A 16,320-nucleotide genomic window follows, 5' to 3' on the forward strand; every position below is an offset into this window, starting at 1 on the left:
AATCCTCTGTGGTATGTATTTCCATCATCAAATGTGATCAGCGCTACTGTCCTCGAGCCAACATTCACTCAACCGTGATAACCCCTGTGTGAAGGCGGGTGTGCGCACACACACACACACACACATACACAAACACACAGAGAGAGCAACACTTTTCAACACTGAACCTTTTGACCACAACACACATACACGCACACGCAGAGTGAGCGCTAGGTAGCAGAGGAGGATCTGACATGCCCGGTTAAATTAAAAGGTCAAATAAATTAAAGAAACATCAAAGTGAATGAGCTTTCAGATTAATGTTGCAGCGGCTCAGAGGTTGAGCTCTAGGGGGTTGTCTCTAGGAAAATGAGCAGCACTGTGATTATGTTTTATTTAATATAAAGGAGAACTCGGGGTTGCTGTAACTTGGGTCTTCTTAGTATTGGTCGTCATTCCTACGGGTAATAATAACAACATATACACCAAGTTAATTACTGTCTGTTATAAAACACACAGTCACAGTTTAATGAGAGATTATTACAAACATGCCGGGTAGAGTTGCAACGATTAGTTGATTAATCGATTGGTCGATCGAAAGAAAATTAATCACCAACTACTTCGATAATCAATTCATCGTTTCAGTCATTTTTCAAGCATAAATGCCACAAATTCTCTGCTTCCAGCCTCTGAAATGTGATGTTTTGCTACATTTCTTTGTTATATATATGACACTAAACTAAATATCTTTTGGTTTTTGTTAGTCAGACAAAACAAGCAAATTGAAGACATCACTGTGAAAAACATTTTTTTTTTTACTATTTTTTAACATTTCACTGACTAAATGATTGATGAGTAATCAAGAGAATAATCATTAGTTGCAGCCCTACTGCTGGGTGTGCTCACATCTGACATTTCCATGTTCATTTCTTTCCATGGCTAGCTTTGCTGTAGTATGTTCCTGCATCTTGGGCATTACCTTGAGGAGTACAATGTTAACATAACTGATGGCCAGATGTATAGAAAGTTGTAATAAACAGGAGTCATCCTTTAATTTAAGATAAGTCAACCGAATTAGTCGTTTTTTAATGGATCTTTTCTACACTAATAATAGTTAGCACATGACATTTTTTTTTTATCAGATGGGGTTTCTGGCCTCCTCTGAAGTCCTTGACATGAAAAAGGTTTGGGGGTCACCTTGCCAGGCCAAGCTTATATACACTAATACATTCAAGATGACTATTGTAATGGCTGTTTTCATTCAATGTCACAGAGACACACTGTAACAAAGCACACTTAATAGCATTTTATGGAGCTTTTGCTCAGAGTTTTGTTTGTAGTATGGGTGGCCCCTGTTGCAAATGAACCTCTATACCCTGGAGATATTATCACCATTCTCTGTGCATTTACAGACAGATTTTTGTGGTTGCAACAAAATTCCTATCAATGAAGACAAAGTGTTCATCCTCTCCATGGTTAGCCACTCTCTGAACTATTTTGACTTCTAAGTTGGAATGTGTGTAGTCAGTGTGGGAGCTGTACCCACAAACCCCACTGTTGTGGCATGTCCCACGCTCCGACTGAGTAGGCAATCAGCAGCAGCGTCAAAACGCAAAACACATGCTGTAACCAAAATAATTCCTGCTAATTGAGCACCAACTAAACAACATTATGCCTTAGATCTTGCTCTGACAAAAACCTAACGTCAATATTTCTCCAACAAGCCAAACTCGGGTGAGCCCCCCCCCCCCCCCTTCTCTTCCCGCATCTCAATCCTCCTTAACAAAACAGCTCTTAGCTCACTGTGGTGCCAACCCTAATCACTTCCCTCAGCACCAGGTGGTTCTCATTGACTGAGGCCCAACTCCTGCACTCCGCAGGACGCTTCGCCAGAGGAAATTGGCTCGTCTACACGCATTTATTGCTCGTGAGCTCTATCGAACTGAGTCGTGCGGGCCCTCCAACACCGGCGCTGGCCTTTGTTCAGGCTATTTGAGCGGCCTGGTTCGTTGTACGGAAACAGCTGCAGCGGCGCACACTGCACCATCCAAAGAAACAATTAGAAACACCCTTTTCCTATTACTCCCCGCCATTAACCACCATTGTGTGGAATTAGTGGCAGTCTATGGAATAAGTGGATTCTAATTCATGCCCTCTTTTCATGGGCCGCGGCTGCTGCAGTGGCTTTCCTCTGCTAATGAAGAGGATGAAAGAGAAGTGTTAATCAAACTGAGCATCTCATCTGTGGTAATAAGGAGCAGAGAAGAGGCCTTGGAGTGGCTCCCTGGTGATGTTTGTGTGTATGGAAGAGGAAGGGGGAGAAAAGTATTGAGAAGGGATATATCTGTTGTGCTATTATCTTACTGAATTTATAATAGCTCTGTAAACTGACTGTCAGTTAAACAAAATCTAAATAAAAAATAACAATGCGTTTGCCTGGGCCTTGCTTCTAATTGCTTGGCCTCAGCCCATAGGGATGAATAACCCACTATGGGGCAATCCCTCTCCACTAGCTGCCTTTCATCCCTCCCAGGCTCCCCCGTCTTGGACCACAGTGCTAACCAGCAGGGTCTGATTAGATTTAAATGTCAAGAGAGATAGGACAATACAGTTATCTTCCAAATTATGGCCCATTAAAGGGCCTAAGCAGTGCGCCTCCCTCCTCAACTAACTAATCACCAAGCAGATTCATCATCTAACAGACTGGGGCATAATTTGGGGGGTTGTGGTTTCCTTCACTTCCCCCCTTTCTGCGGGTGTGTGCGTATCACACCATGTGCAAGGGCATCCAGGAGCGTCTGTATTGTATGATCAGAGGGTGTTCATGCTGTGTGTGTGAGAGAGAGAGAGAGAGAGGGAGAGGGAGAGAGAGAAAGAGAGAGTGTTGCTCCAGAGGGAGCTGGTTCAGCACTCCAGGCCAGTGCCCCATTTTATATTTTATATATATATGTATATATGTATGGGGAAAGAGAGAGGGAGAGACAGTGTGTGTGCAAAAGAGAGAGAGGGAGAAAGAGGAGAAGGGGTCCTCATTTTGACAGCAGGAGTGGCAGGTTGTGTTCAACCTGCAGCCAACAAACACAGACAGACAGACAGTGGGATGTGGACTTGGAGGCCTCCCATCTGCCTCCACCTAATTCACCTGCAGTCCTCAGGGTGTCATTGAGAGCCACATGCCAAAAATAATGGAGTCTCCATCTTCTGGTTCTGGTTTTTTTTTTACTCTTCTCCCATATTTCATTGTTCCCTCTCTCTTCCTTCCCCTCATTCTTTGGCCAAAAGCTTTTTTCTTATATTCATTCTTCCTTCCTCACCTTCCGTCCTTCCTCTATAAAGGAACCCTATCGCTGATCTAGCATGTATTACAGTTTTCATCCTATAACTGTAAAGGTGGTGATTGGGGAGGGGAGTGGGGGGGGGGTTCTTATAGAGGAATGAGGAAGCTGGAAAATAAAGGACTCATATCTCAAGGTGGTTTCCTTCATATGCTCGCCTCTCTTGGCCTCGTCTCTTTCCGTATCTCCATTTCCTGCCCTCCCCACCTTTCAGCATTCATCTTCTATTCTTCTTTTCCGTGTTGGATCCTCTCTCCTCCTTGCTGTTTTTCATATTTCCCCTCTCTCTTCCTTCTTCTTTCACCTGATACTTTGTCTGTTCTTTAATCTTTCCTTCTACTCCATCTCTCTTTTCTCCTCTCCTCCCCGTCTTTTCGACCCCCTGCTCCTCCATCATAGAATTACTTACATTGGGCTCTGACTTCATACCTCTGCTGGCGATTTATGCACAGGAGCCTGGGCGATGTGCATTAGAGCCCCCGTCGTACGGCAACGCATTATGGATCGCACTATAAATAGCTGCTGTGCGACCTGTAAAAGCTTTTCATTACATAGAGACATTGTTCGATCAATATAAGCCCCGTGCGAAATCTAATTACCAAAACGACCAGGACTGGAAAAAAAATATATGTGTATTTTCAAGAAGATCAGGCAAGAACTAGCAGCCGCTGTTTGGGCCAAAAAGGTTTCAAGAGACTCTTACCAAAATAAATAGGCCATTTTTAGTACAAGGCACAAGAGAAAATTGGGATGTGGGGAATAGGAGACAAAAATAATGGAAGATTGAATGAGGAGGTGGAGTGGTTGATGGATAATAGAGGAAGGACAATATGCAAGGTTTAAACATGCTGTCTATTGATAATGTGCATCCACAGAGCCAGAGAAGGACTGAAAAGACTACTCTGAGCAACTTTATACACAGACACACACAAATGTGCAGGAGAGACACAACATTTTGTTGCCACTGGGCCCTAGTTGAAGCTCCATGAGCCACTGGTCTGAGTCAGGCACATAGTAACCTTCATATGAGGTCCATCTGTAGGAAGACTGGAGAGAAAACCTAGAGAAAGGGGGAGTGAAAAGCACCGACAGAGAGAGAGAGAGAGAAAGAGAGAGAGAATAGGAGGAACCCAGGGTGTCATTTCTCTCTCTGTCAGCTCCCTGCCTCCCCCATCCTCCCCGGCTCCCCCCCCCCCCCCCCATCACCCCCTGAGATGTGGATGCTTCGCGGGGACAATTACCGACTGACACTTCATCATGGGCCGCGCGACAGGCGCTGACGGCCCTCGTCCAAACAAATGATGCTGGGGTCGAGGTTGTGGGCCTGCCTCCGAGTCTGCCTGCCTGAAGCCCTGCTGCACGGCCCTGCACTGCAGCAAGACGCACGCACACACACACACACACACACATACAGAAAAAAAAGCTACATTAAAAGAGACTCCTCTCAACCAACCACCTCCTTCCTTTAAGAAAAACACATTTATCAGCAGTGGGGGGATGGTGGGTGAGGCGAGTGGGGGGCTTTGATAGAAGGATGGAGGGTGGGTGGGGGGGGTGCTACAGTACTGTCAAACCCCATCCCCCTTAGGTAAAGAGAGAGCTCTTCATCTTTGTGAGGCAACTACGACTCCCCCCCCCCCCACACACACACACACACACAAAAATAGTCCCTAACCCTACACATATAAAGTAATCAGATAATGGGGTTAAACAGCAGCTTAAAAAAGCTAACAAGGCAAAAAAGCGAGCAATCAGCACAGTGACACAAGCATGCATCAATTAACCCTTTGTCTTTGTGGAGCACAGATAACGCTCTGACCCCCCCCCCCCCCAACCAGTAAAACGATCAACTCACTCCTTTGCCTCGGGTAGAGTGCAGCTAAGTTTAGACTCATAAAGTAGGTCAATTGCTAATAGTCAAAAAGGGGGGGGGGGGGCAGCATATAGCGTTAAACCGCTGAGAAAAAAAAAAAAAAAAAAAGCATGTGGGGGACCTGCTGGTAGCCGTCCCTCAGCTGTGAGCCTGAACCTGCAGATTAATAAATGCAGCTTGTGATCTTGTGAGAGGCCAATGAACAACAATTGAGACAGACATCAAACGCTTGACTAACGCTGAAACAACACAAAAAGCTTGCCAGTGTCTGAGCGCACTCACCACTGTGCATATAGGATGGAGAGATGGAGAAGAAAGAGAGACGGAGACGGCGTAAACAATGAAACATTTACCAAAGCGAGGGGTACGGCACCTTCTGCGCAACACGGGCAGACTGCTGATGCAGGTGGCGTCGTCGTTGTGTTATCCTGAGCTGCCACCGGTAGCAGGTGACGAGCTACTATGCTTCAGGTTTGTGAAAACTCAAAAACAACCTGTTCCCTATTGGATGCCCCCTGCTATCCCCAAGGTACTCAGTTTACATTCTTTTTTTTCCTCATTATTATGCGATTCCCTCTGTTTTTATTATCACATTCTTTTCATTCATGTTACTGATGTTTTCCCTATTGGCAGCCCCCCCCCCCCCCCCTTCTCTTTGATAAATGTGTTTATGGCATCTCTCACGTCTACAAACCCCTGCACAAGCCGCTGTCTTAGATAAATAAAAGGAGAGCCGAGAGGGGCGGGAGATGGAGAGGGGCGGGGGGGGGGGGGGGGGGGGGGTAAAAATGAAGGGCAGGAGAGAAAAAATACAGAGCGAGAGCCATGCGTCATGTTGGAGAGGCCCTTGAGAACGCTTTCAATCTTTGCATCAATATTCGGCGCGCAGGCCCGCATATGCCATCATTAAAAAGGAGATGCTTCCCTGTTTATTTATCATAAGGACACATGGCTGACAGCTTCCTGTAAACAAGTTGTGTGTTTATATATCTGCATGTGTGTGTGTGTGTGTGTAGCTTTCATAACACACACTCCCAGATGCAGGGTCTCTCTGTCCTTTATCTATTAAAATGGATGGCTGTTGCTCAGTAATGTGGGGAACAAGTGATGGAGTTGGCCGGTACACTTTCTGATAATAGCTGCTGGGGCTCATCACTGTATAGTGGTTCAGGTTGTTTAACACAGGAGGAAAAAATGCTTTTTCCACCTCAACTGGTGGAGAGAGGAGTGAACAGGACTTATTGCATGAGGTGAGTGGGAGCAAATGAGGGTGCATTAAGTTTCTCAAGATGTTTTCCATGCTTTATCGCCTCAAAGGCAACAGCGTCCTCCTTCGTTACCGTCACTGAAGTGCCCTTGAGCAAGGCCTTTAACCCTAACTGCTCCAGTGGAGCTGCTCAGTGGCCGGCAGATCAGACTGTGGTTGTACTGGGCGGCTTCCAGGTATGAATGTGTGTAACTGTGTGAATGTGATCAGGGCGTTCCTGCACAAGAGAGGCTTCTTCTCAGTGAAGCTTCCCTGAATAAATAAAGGCTTAAGAAAACAAACTTCAAACAGGGTAAATGTTTGAATAGGTGATACTTCAGGGATTGTTCTCATGATGTGACGTTGTATCATAAAGATCAAGAGACAAAGGAGATTGCTAAAGTGAGGAATGTAAAGGATGTCTTTTTTTTTCTCTTCAATGCTTCACAAGGACAAATCTTATTTAACTGTCAGTAAACAGAGAAAAAACAACTCTAAAAGGTTTTTTTTTCAAAGTGCATTTTTCAAAGTGAAAAAAAAGCACTGCATCTACATTATAACTCTTTCTGTGTCTGTCCACTGACTTTCTGGACATAATCAGCACCAAGGGTTAGTCAGTCCACTCACAGATAAGCTAAAGCTAAACAACTGTTGGCTAACAGCTGGGTCCAATCAGTCAACAGAACTGATAATGTCAAACTTGTTGGATGAAATGAGTATCGACAGATGGATCCCCTGTTGCTATTCATTTATGCTTTAATGCAACATGCTACGTATATATTCAAATATATCCATACATCCTGTAATCTCTAAGATAATATACATTTCTCTTGTTGTGGAGGATGTCTGTACATGGGCTTCAGGCTGTGTGTGTGTGTGTGTGTGTGTGTGTGTGTGTGCGTTTGTACAGGCCGACTGACCCACAGAGAAAGACAAATGGCTATAGCAGGGGGGCCGTGCTTGACATTTAGGTTTCATGTGGTAATGGACGTTGACCTGTCGGGGTCAGGCCTGACAGCGAGGCAGCAGAGGGGGCCCATTCCTGCACACGGCCCCATCCCTGTAACTGGACACTAGCAAAACAGTGGTGGACACACACACACACACACACACATACACACACACAATCACTCACTCACTCAGTAGAGAGGAAGACAGAGGGGCATCAGACATCCCACAGGTTGGACCACATAGGTGGGGTGTCATTATAGAGAAGAGACAGATGTGTTTGGTATGTGGCTTTGAGTGTCAGGAGCAGCATGTGCTGGCAAAATTATACCCATGTCATGCATGTGCATATATATAGAACATTTCTGTTTATATTGTCTATATATCTGTGTAGGTGCATGTTGGTTTCTACAAACATGGCAACCGCTGCTTCACTGTAGTGCAGGGAAGGCTGAACAGCGGTAGCTGCTGTTGTGAAGAGACTGTTCACCCACAACTCGGCAACAGGAGGCTACTTTATATACTGTTTGTGACAGCTTTGCAGTAATAATGGAGCCCAGGCCCCCGCTAGTGCAAGTGGCATGCTCAGTCAAGTGAGACTTTGCCTAAGAGAACACACATATACACACATACACACACACACATACACACATACACACCAGACAGCCTCCTTCATGTCTAATGAGACCACTGGGAGAGTGGAGAGCAGGAGGCAGGGAGAGGCAGATGAGTAGGGAGAGGAGAAAAGGATAGGAAAATAGAGGAGTGGAACGACGATAGCAAGAATGGAGAAGAAAAAGACAAATACGGAGGCAGAAACTACAAGTGGCAAGGAGACCAACTGCTCCAACTTTCAAGGTTTGGGCTTGGAGGAAAGGAGTGATGACCTGGATTGCTGCCAAAGAAGGAAGAGTAAGATGAGGGGGGTGTCAGAAAAAGAAGAATGAGAGAGAGAAACGAGAGAAAGAGAGAGAGTTGAGGTCTATCTCTAGGCTTAGCAGCAGGTGGTTATGCAATGTACACAACACAGGAGTGCAGTGGGGATCAAAGACATGGGGTGCATACATAACTAAATCTGACACCATAGTGCAACAAGAGATGATGAGCAGGGAGAAGAGAGAAAAAAAAAACTAAAATAAAGAGAACAGGCACTCCCTGGGGATAGATGGAGAGAGAAACAGTACATTGGGTACTAGGTACACATTATCTTTGAGTAACAGTAAAGGAGGAGGGTAATGATGGAAAAAAACAAGCTAACAACAACAAAAATAAATATATATTTGCACCAAAACTGCTCTACCTCTGCCTCTGGCACTATAGCATCATCTGCTCATCCAGGCAGGTGCACATTGCAGGTTGGGGGGTGGCGGGTGTAAGTGAGTAAATAACTCGTAGTCCAAAATGAAAGGCTTAAATGTCCAGCGACAACGAATACGGACAGACAGGCGCAGCTGAGCCTTTGGTTTTACTTCCAGGGAAAGCAGGGCATGAATTATTAACAAGCGCTGAGTCTAATAAAGTGAAGATGAGCCACTTGACTCCATGCTCATCAGAGCAGACAACCATGCATGTTTGGACTACAGTGCTTAGGCCCAGCAGCAGGTTAGAGTGTCAACAAGTGACATGTCACATATACTAAAACCACAAACATCGCTGTAGTTATTGAGGATGTGTGCTGAATCTTGGATTCACCGCACACTTCAGTCTGTCCTCTGTCCGCTGCAACGCCCAATGACAATGTCAGTCTTGCGTTTAATGGAGACGTAAGGCACATCAAACTTCAGTGGGGTGGTGACCACATAAAGCAGAATGAGAAATAAAGGGGGAAAACATGTTTCGCACACTCCAACGCATTCTGATTCAGCTGGTTTCTACACACAGCTGATTTTTGACCACAAGTTTATTGCATATGGAGCTGGGGCATGGGACACATTTTTTTCCTTTTGTCAGTATGGTACCAAGAAGGAAATATAAGTGATCACTGCGGTTCAGTCCACTCTTCATGTGCAGAATTGCAAAAAAATACTCTCCCACTCCTGGACTGCTTGAGGCCTGCCGGCAATGCAGCTCCCTTTATTTTAAGAGGAACACACCCACCTCAGTCCCAATTCGCAGCAAATCCCAATCACCCTGCCTATTGTGAACAGTCCCCTGTGCATTTTCTCATCAGCCTTTGAAATCGCACCAATCTGTGTCAAACCTTCAGGGATTTGAACTACAGGAGACAGAACAACTATGCCTAATCAGGAGAGAGGCTTTGCACAGAAACTATTTGACCATTCCTCCATCAATGGATAGCTGTACTGGAAGTGCATGGGTCACCAATCTAACCAGTACTTCTCTCTTATGCGTCCAGACCAACAATGAGACCAACTGATATGGAGTATGGTTTTCTACTAGCTCTGCAGTGTAGCTTGAGGGCTACAGTCACTGCTTGGCTGCTCTCTGCCTGCCTCCTCTTTTGACTGTCCACATGCCACTGCTAATCCCTCATAGACCCAGAGGAAGGCATCGGGATCATGGAGTGGGTGAGCAGGGAAAGACAGGAAGCTGGCAGGCACATATTGTCTGGGTGAGAGGCAGTGGATGACTGCAACAGACTCGTCAAGAGAGCTGCATCCTTCCTCTGGGTGTGCAAGATTTCGCAAAGTGCTGGTGGTGTTGCTGTTGGATGTGACCTTGCTGACCAGCTAGACTCCTCCTGGATCTCTCTGCCTCCCAACCAACACTCAATCCCTGCTTACTTTGGCCCATATATTGCAGGCTGGGTGGTGGCACTGTTGGTTTAACACTACGAATATGCAGGTTGAGAGGAAAAAGGGACATTCAAGTTAATCATTTAATTAAAAATATCAAATTCTCTAGTTCCACCTACACAAATGCATCTTGTTGCCTGGTTTTATCTGTTTTATTTCATTGTAAACTGGAAACTTTAAGGGGTTGTCAAGTTAGTTGGTCAAAACAGGCAATTTGAAGACATCACCATGAGATTAGAACTTAATATTTTTAACATTTTGCCATGTTATAAATTAGTGAGATTAGAGTGAGATTTAGGTATTAGTCACCCAGTGGCCACTTCATAATACTTTTAATGTGTTTTGTTTTTAATTCTTTCTTTCTAAAGTGTTAAGATAAATCAGACAGTAAATACTTCTCAATCTTTGGGGGATGTCAAGTGAATAGCTCCGGATCTGAAAAGTGAGGCCAATGCGGAAGTGACTTAAATCTACACTCGCTCTAATGGCCAGCAGGGGGCGACTCCACTGTCTCATAAAAGAAGTCTTGATTTATAACCTCAGTAAACAGTTTCCTAATGAGTTTATGGTCTCAATCAATAGTATCAAGTCTTCTTCAATACAGCATAATGTTCATTTTGTAAATTATGGTCCCATTTAGAATAAAACAGACGATAAAGCAGGGTATGCTTTAGGGCACGACTTTTGTTGTGATTGACAAGTCGCTACCACAGCAACAACGTTGGTTAGGTACCGTGGCCATGGCGTGACCCCAGATTCACAGATTACAGGTGTAGCCATCTCTATTTCAGTGTGTTTTCATTTCATGAAAGTTAATTGTAATATTTTGGTTGCCTGAAAATGTTTTGTTCAGTATTTGGTTGTACTAAAAGATCCTCTAAGGAGTTGGATGTTCACTTTTTCCAGTTAGTACATTTTGTTTTAATGGTTTTAAGCCTGTTTTTCACTAGCGAAAACTAGCATTAGCATTACCACAGTTAACCATAGACTGTAAATGCACCATGCTAACCAAGCTAGCAGCTAGCGTTAGGGTTAGCTCCACACTGTCATCCAAATATGGTCACTTCTGGCTCTAAAAATCCAAGATGGCGACGGTCAAAATGTCAAACTCGAGGCTTCAAAACGGAAGTCCAGAAAACAATGCATGACATCACCGAGGCTACATCCATTATTTTTTTACAGTCTATGGTGAATGTACAGAGTTATACACTATCATCATGTCTGCACACTGTGTCCCTGTTAAGAGCAAAGAGACATTAAAAGGGACAGATCATCAACATATTAAAGATTCTGTCTATATGTGCTTATTGTTACATGAAGGGGTTTGGCTCTGAATTGAAGTAGAGTTGAATGGTTCAGTAGATTAGTGCCATATAGCATAACTGAACACATAATTGTTATTAGCTAATACACCTTCTGGGTAATAATTCCTGAGAAGACATGTTTACCTTAGGCAGCAAGCACAGCCAATTAGACCATGTCAAGGCTACATAAAAACATAAATACACACACACACACACACACAGACATGTGTGTAGCGGTTAAGTATGACATGAGTGTCAAACCCTACCATTATGAAGACACTTGACAATAAAGCTCTCAGTGCAGTAAGAGATAATATGCTCCTTTATCATTCAATAAGGCAATTCTCTCCGACAAGAATCTCAATGGCACAAGACTCATTCCTGTGGAGCCTGCAGGCAAGCAACAATACTCAGGTGTTGAAATGTCTCTAATACTCTACTTTTAAATCAGTAAATATGTGGCAAAATGAGCCCGAGCAGAATTATAAGGTTATATTAAACACATATGGGACTAAATTTTAGGTAACCACAGGCAATATAAACTCCCACACCCTGAGCATGTCCGCCCAGCTCTGTAAATATTATATACAACTCCTTCATCCTTCCTCCTTTTCCTTTTTCTGCACATTTTCCAGTGCAGGAAGGACCCTATATCAACGTATATAATACATCAGCGACTACCGTCGTTAATTTCTTCTCTCTTTCTCATTCTCTCTCTCTCTCTCTCCTGAGGGGTTCCCAGTGGCTGTCCAGAGCACATGTGTTTTGGTTTACCTAGAGCGGAGCCCTATCTGAGGCCGGGCTGAGAGCAGACTGCGGGCTTTGTCTGTGGCACCATTAATCAACTGTCCTTTAACAAAAACAGAAAACCAGATGAGAGACAAAGGGAAGAGACGTGGGGGGTGGGCCCTTATTTAGGTGGAGAAAAAAAGGCAGAGAGGGTAAAAAAGAAGGAAGAGAGGAGAGACGGAGAGGAGGGGGGGATGCTTGACCCAGATCCAGGCCTTTAATAAATCAAGCAGCAACAATAACAAGCAAAGTTTTCATGTGGCTTGACTGATTAATCAGGCTTTTTTTTTTCTGACATGGGAAGCGAGGGAGTCTTTTCTTTTTTTTTTTCTGTCTTGTCTGTCTTGTGGGAGACTGCAGAGTGGTTGAGCGAGTCTTTTAATGTTGGGTGTTTATGTCTTTATGCTGCGAGGTTTTAGATGTGGAGGCCTGCCTGGTTCATGGTTTAATGAGAGGAAGGCCTTCACTTCATGGTGCAACAGGACAATTTCAGTGAAGGTCTCGGGCTACGTTAATGTACAGGAAGGTTGTCTGAAAGGTACGGAGACTCACATTCCAACACACACACGAAGATGTATATATGCATACGCAGACATGCAGACACAGGTTTCTTTTCTTAAATATAAGCGAGAGCTGTTTTACACACTTGCACGCACCACACACACGGTGAGCCACAGGATGTGAAGCAGCCCTTTGAGAGTCTTTGCGAGGTGCCGATCGATGGGCATTGAGTGTGGACAAGGAGGCCTCAGGATCAATAGGGGACCATTACAGAGATGTGCCTACTGGGACCTAGGAGAGGAGGTGTGTGTGTGTGTGGGGGGGGGGGGGTGGTGGAGATACATCTGGGGCCCTCGATGCTGTCTTTTTTACCTCATCAGTGGGAGGTTTTACTCCACATGAGTGCTGAACACACATACACACAACAGAAACATAGACATGTGCGTGTAGGAAGAAAAGCCTTAGTTAAATGGAGAACGTCACGTACTGTGCGTGCACTTGCTCGCTAACGTGCACACACACAAACACACGCACAAGCTAATGGCATCCCAAGAGACCCGCTGCCACACGAGGAGCGTGCATCCTCGTCTCCTTCTCTCAATCTTCCATTTTCAGTGTCCTCATCTACAATCTTCCTGTGGGGGAAGATTCTTTCTGTCTCTCTCACTCATTTTTGTTGCTATCTTCTCCTCAATTTCCTTCTCCTCTTTCTTCCACAGTTTCTCGCTCTCTCTCCTTGCCTCCCTCCTGTGCACTGCAGTGTCACCAGAGCTGCCTGTGCTGTGCTCTGTCAGTGGAACAGCTTGATCCTAAGACTTTCTGTCACCTCCTTCTCTTCTTCCACTCCTCCTTCCACCCTTCTGCTACCTCCACCTAAAGGAAATGAATACAGCTTGAGCCAACCACAACCTGTATCTAGATTAGCTGGGTAGTATTAATGTGTTAATTTTTCAAAAAGATCTGTGTACTCTCAAAATGCTATGTATCTAAAAAGCATCCATCATCAAAAATAAACACTCAACATATGTAAATAGAGAGAACCCTGTCTGTTAAAAGTGTGCTATACATAATAAACTATGCCACACATACAGGTGCTTAACACATGAAAGTACACACGGATGAGCCAGTCAGGCAGGTGACTGAAACCAGTGAGGCAGATTGTGAGCTAGTTCTTGCATCCATCACCACTCCAGGAAAAAAAAAGAGTGAAAAAGAGATTCACTATGCAGCATATTTAATCCTCCTAGTGAGAAGGGTCTCCTCCTACTGCTCGTCATCGCCATCTTTTCTGCGACCCATCTCCACTGGCCATCAAAGGGTGGTAGAAAATAGTGCTTTTGGATGATGTTGTGGAGATGAAGAACTATTAAAAGTCAGGCAAATGCCTTTACCAGCACCTATGAAATTGCGCTGAGGTGCCATGTCGGCTCCTGCAAGTGCTGTCCAAAAAGCCTTTCTGTAGCTGATCAAAAAGAATGTATATGTGCGCACACACATACATACACACACACACACACACATACACACACAGTTTCTGGGCTCAGCCAGCAGTCCCCATTGGTTTGGAAGGCCATAGCAGGCTATAACAACTACAGCCTGGCCGGCCTGTTGGTAGTGGGCCCTCTGTTTCAGCAATCTGGGTTCTCTTTGCCTTTGGACAGAGACCAGGTCAGGCTGCACAATACACCACTGTGTTTGGAGAGCGAGACAGAAAGAGGGAGAAAGAAAAAGAAAAAACTGCAGTGCAGAGTCTACATACATATGTATAAATAAGCATGTGTGCAGGCATGCATGTGTATTTTGGTTGTGGCAATATTGCACATGTGTGTGTGTGAGCATGTGCATATAGAACGTGTGTGTATTATGACTAGTTGGCCAACCACACCCTTTCTTTCTTCCATACTGGACTGCAAGGCCTCCCTCCCGTCTCCCGAACTTCTATCGTTACATCATCATCGCTCAAGCTTTTTGCTACCTCAGCACAAACAACCATTTTGGGACCCCTGGCAGCAATTTCCCTCCCCTAGGCAGCGTTTGAATGGTGTTGCTGGAAACCTCAGAGAGGTCAGTGCACCACGAGTAACACACATCACTGTCAGTCTGAAACAATACAGTGGAAAGCAATCGTGTCGGCCTATGCAACTGTGACGACTACAAGGAAAACAGACTGCGGATACAGAGTGGGCCTGCGCCCCTTTAAGGCACACAGGCGGCACCTGTCCCTTTAAGATCTATTTCTCACAGCTTGCGGGTGCTGAGCTGAGCGGGCTAGCCTGAGCTGCGCTGCGCTGCGCTGTGCTGTGCATGTATGGTAACAGGGGGGAACCGCGCCGCCCAGCCTGCCAGCCCACCACAGGGAATTTGTTTATGTTTCCTTGCTGCCAAGTTCCTGTCAGGAGGCGCCCCAAAGAGGAACTGCAGACTACTCAGTACTGTTAGCTACGCCCTCTTGCCTAGAGTGGCTGGGGTTTACTGCATACAGTATCGAGTGATGCTTTGTAGCAGCACTCAAATCCAGGGAGGTCTTGTCATCAATTTCAGCACTCACACACACACTCCATAGCTCAGGCACTCACTCTAGACGATCCAAACCCAGCTTTGAGGGCACCAAACTTTACAAAACAAGTTATAACAAAAAGCTTAATTTATGACCCTAAACAGATTAACACCAATTTACTCAAAACACAATACATAAAAAGCACAAAGGCATAGTTTCATTAAAGCAACGCTTTACGAGTGCCACTTTGTTATGTTGTGGATTATGGGTATTGTAAAAACAAGCACCACCACATAAAAACACAGTTAACAGGATTGGTAAACTCATGGGCATTAAGTCAAGCACTTGTGGGAAAAGAGCTAAATCTAAATTACTCTCTCACTAATGCAAAAAGGCATTCTGACTTCCAATAACACACACAAACATTTCCTTGAATCACGACAAAATATGATCCATTACTGCCAGCAAAACAATGACTGCATCACTTTTGCACATTGATACAATGCCTCAGCCTGGCATATAGATGTAATGTCTTGAGTCATCTACAATATATGCAGCCCTGCTGTCAAGCAAGGTCAGCAAGTGCGTTAGTCTCTTGATTGCTGTGGCCACCCACAAGGTTGTTTCTGTGCAGTAAGGAAAGAGTCGTTCACTTGCAGTTATCTCAAGGACATGGGCACTTTGTCTTCATACCACGCGTGTATATGTGTGATGTCCAGTCAGTGTGCTTGGTAGGAGATAGAGAAATGTGCGAATGTGTGAGTGAGTGGAGGAAGCAGAGGTCAGACGAGGCCACAAGAAGGGGCGTGGGACCCAGGATGGCGAGACAGAGGAAGAGATAGACAGAAAAAAAAAAGGGGAAGAACAAAAGATGGAAGCGTGGATGGAAAGAAATAGGCTGGGGTTAGGGGGGAACGGGGTGAAAGCAAAAACAGGAAGCAATTTATGTCAGCTTGGATGGTGGGACAGCGCCCACTCCCTGTCACGTGCTGGCGCATTTCACTGCTCTTTCACTGTACAGCAAGAGAGTCCCCATTATTCACACAATGAAAGGTGGCTGAGTGAATGAATGCACAGGGGAAAGGCACTAGC

At 45.0% G+C, this 16,320-nt stretch overlaps 1 protein-coding gene across 7 annotated transcripts in view; it reads right to left on the reverse strand.

Moving 5' to 3' along the window:
- Positions 1-16,320, reverse strand: part of raraa (retinoic acid receptor, alpha a) — a 150,260-nt gene that overhangs the window by 113,953 nt on the left and 19,987 nt on the right. Inside the window, exon 1 of one of the 7 annotated variants that reach the window (XM_044337730.1) lies at positions 4,556-4,662. The exons of the other annotated variants lie outside the window; for them this stretch is intronic. The gene's annotated coding sequence lies outside the window, so the exon portion shown is untranslated. Of the gene's footprint in view, positions 1-4,555; positions 4,663-16,320 lie in introns of those variants that run through there. 7 annotated transcript variants of the gene reach the window in all.

The sequence above is a fragment of the Thunnus albacares genome, chromosome 20 (assembly GCF_914725855.1).
Source record: "Thunnus albacares chromosome 20, fThuAlb1.1, whole genome shotgun sequence".
NCBI lineage: Eukaryota > Metazoa > Chordata > Actinopteri > Scombriformes > Scombridae > Thunnus > Thunnus albacares.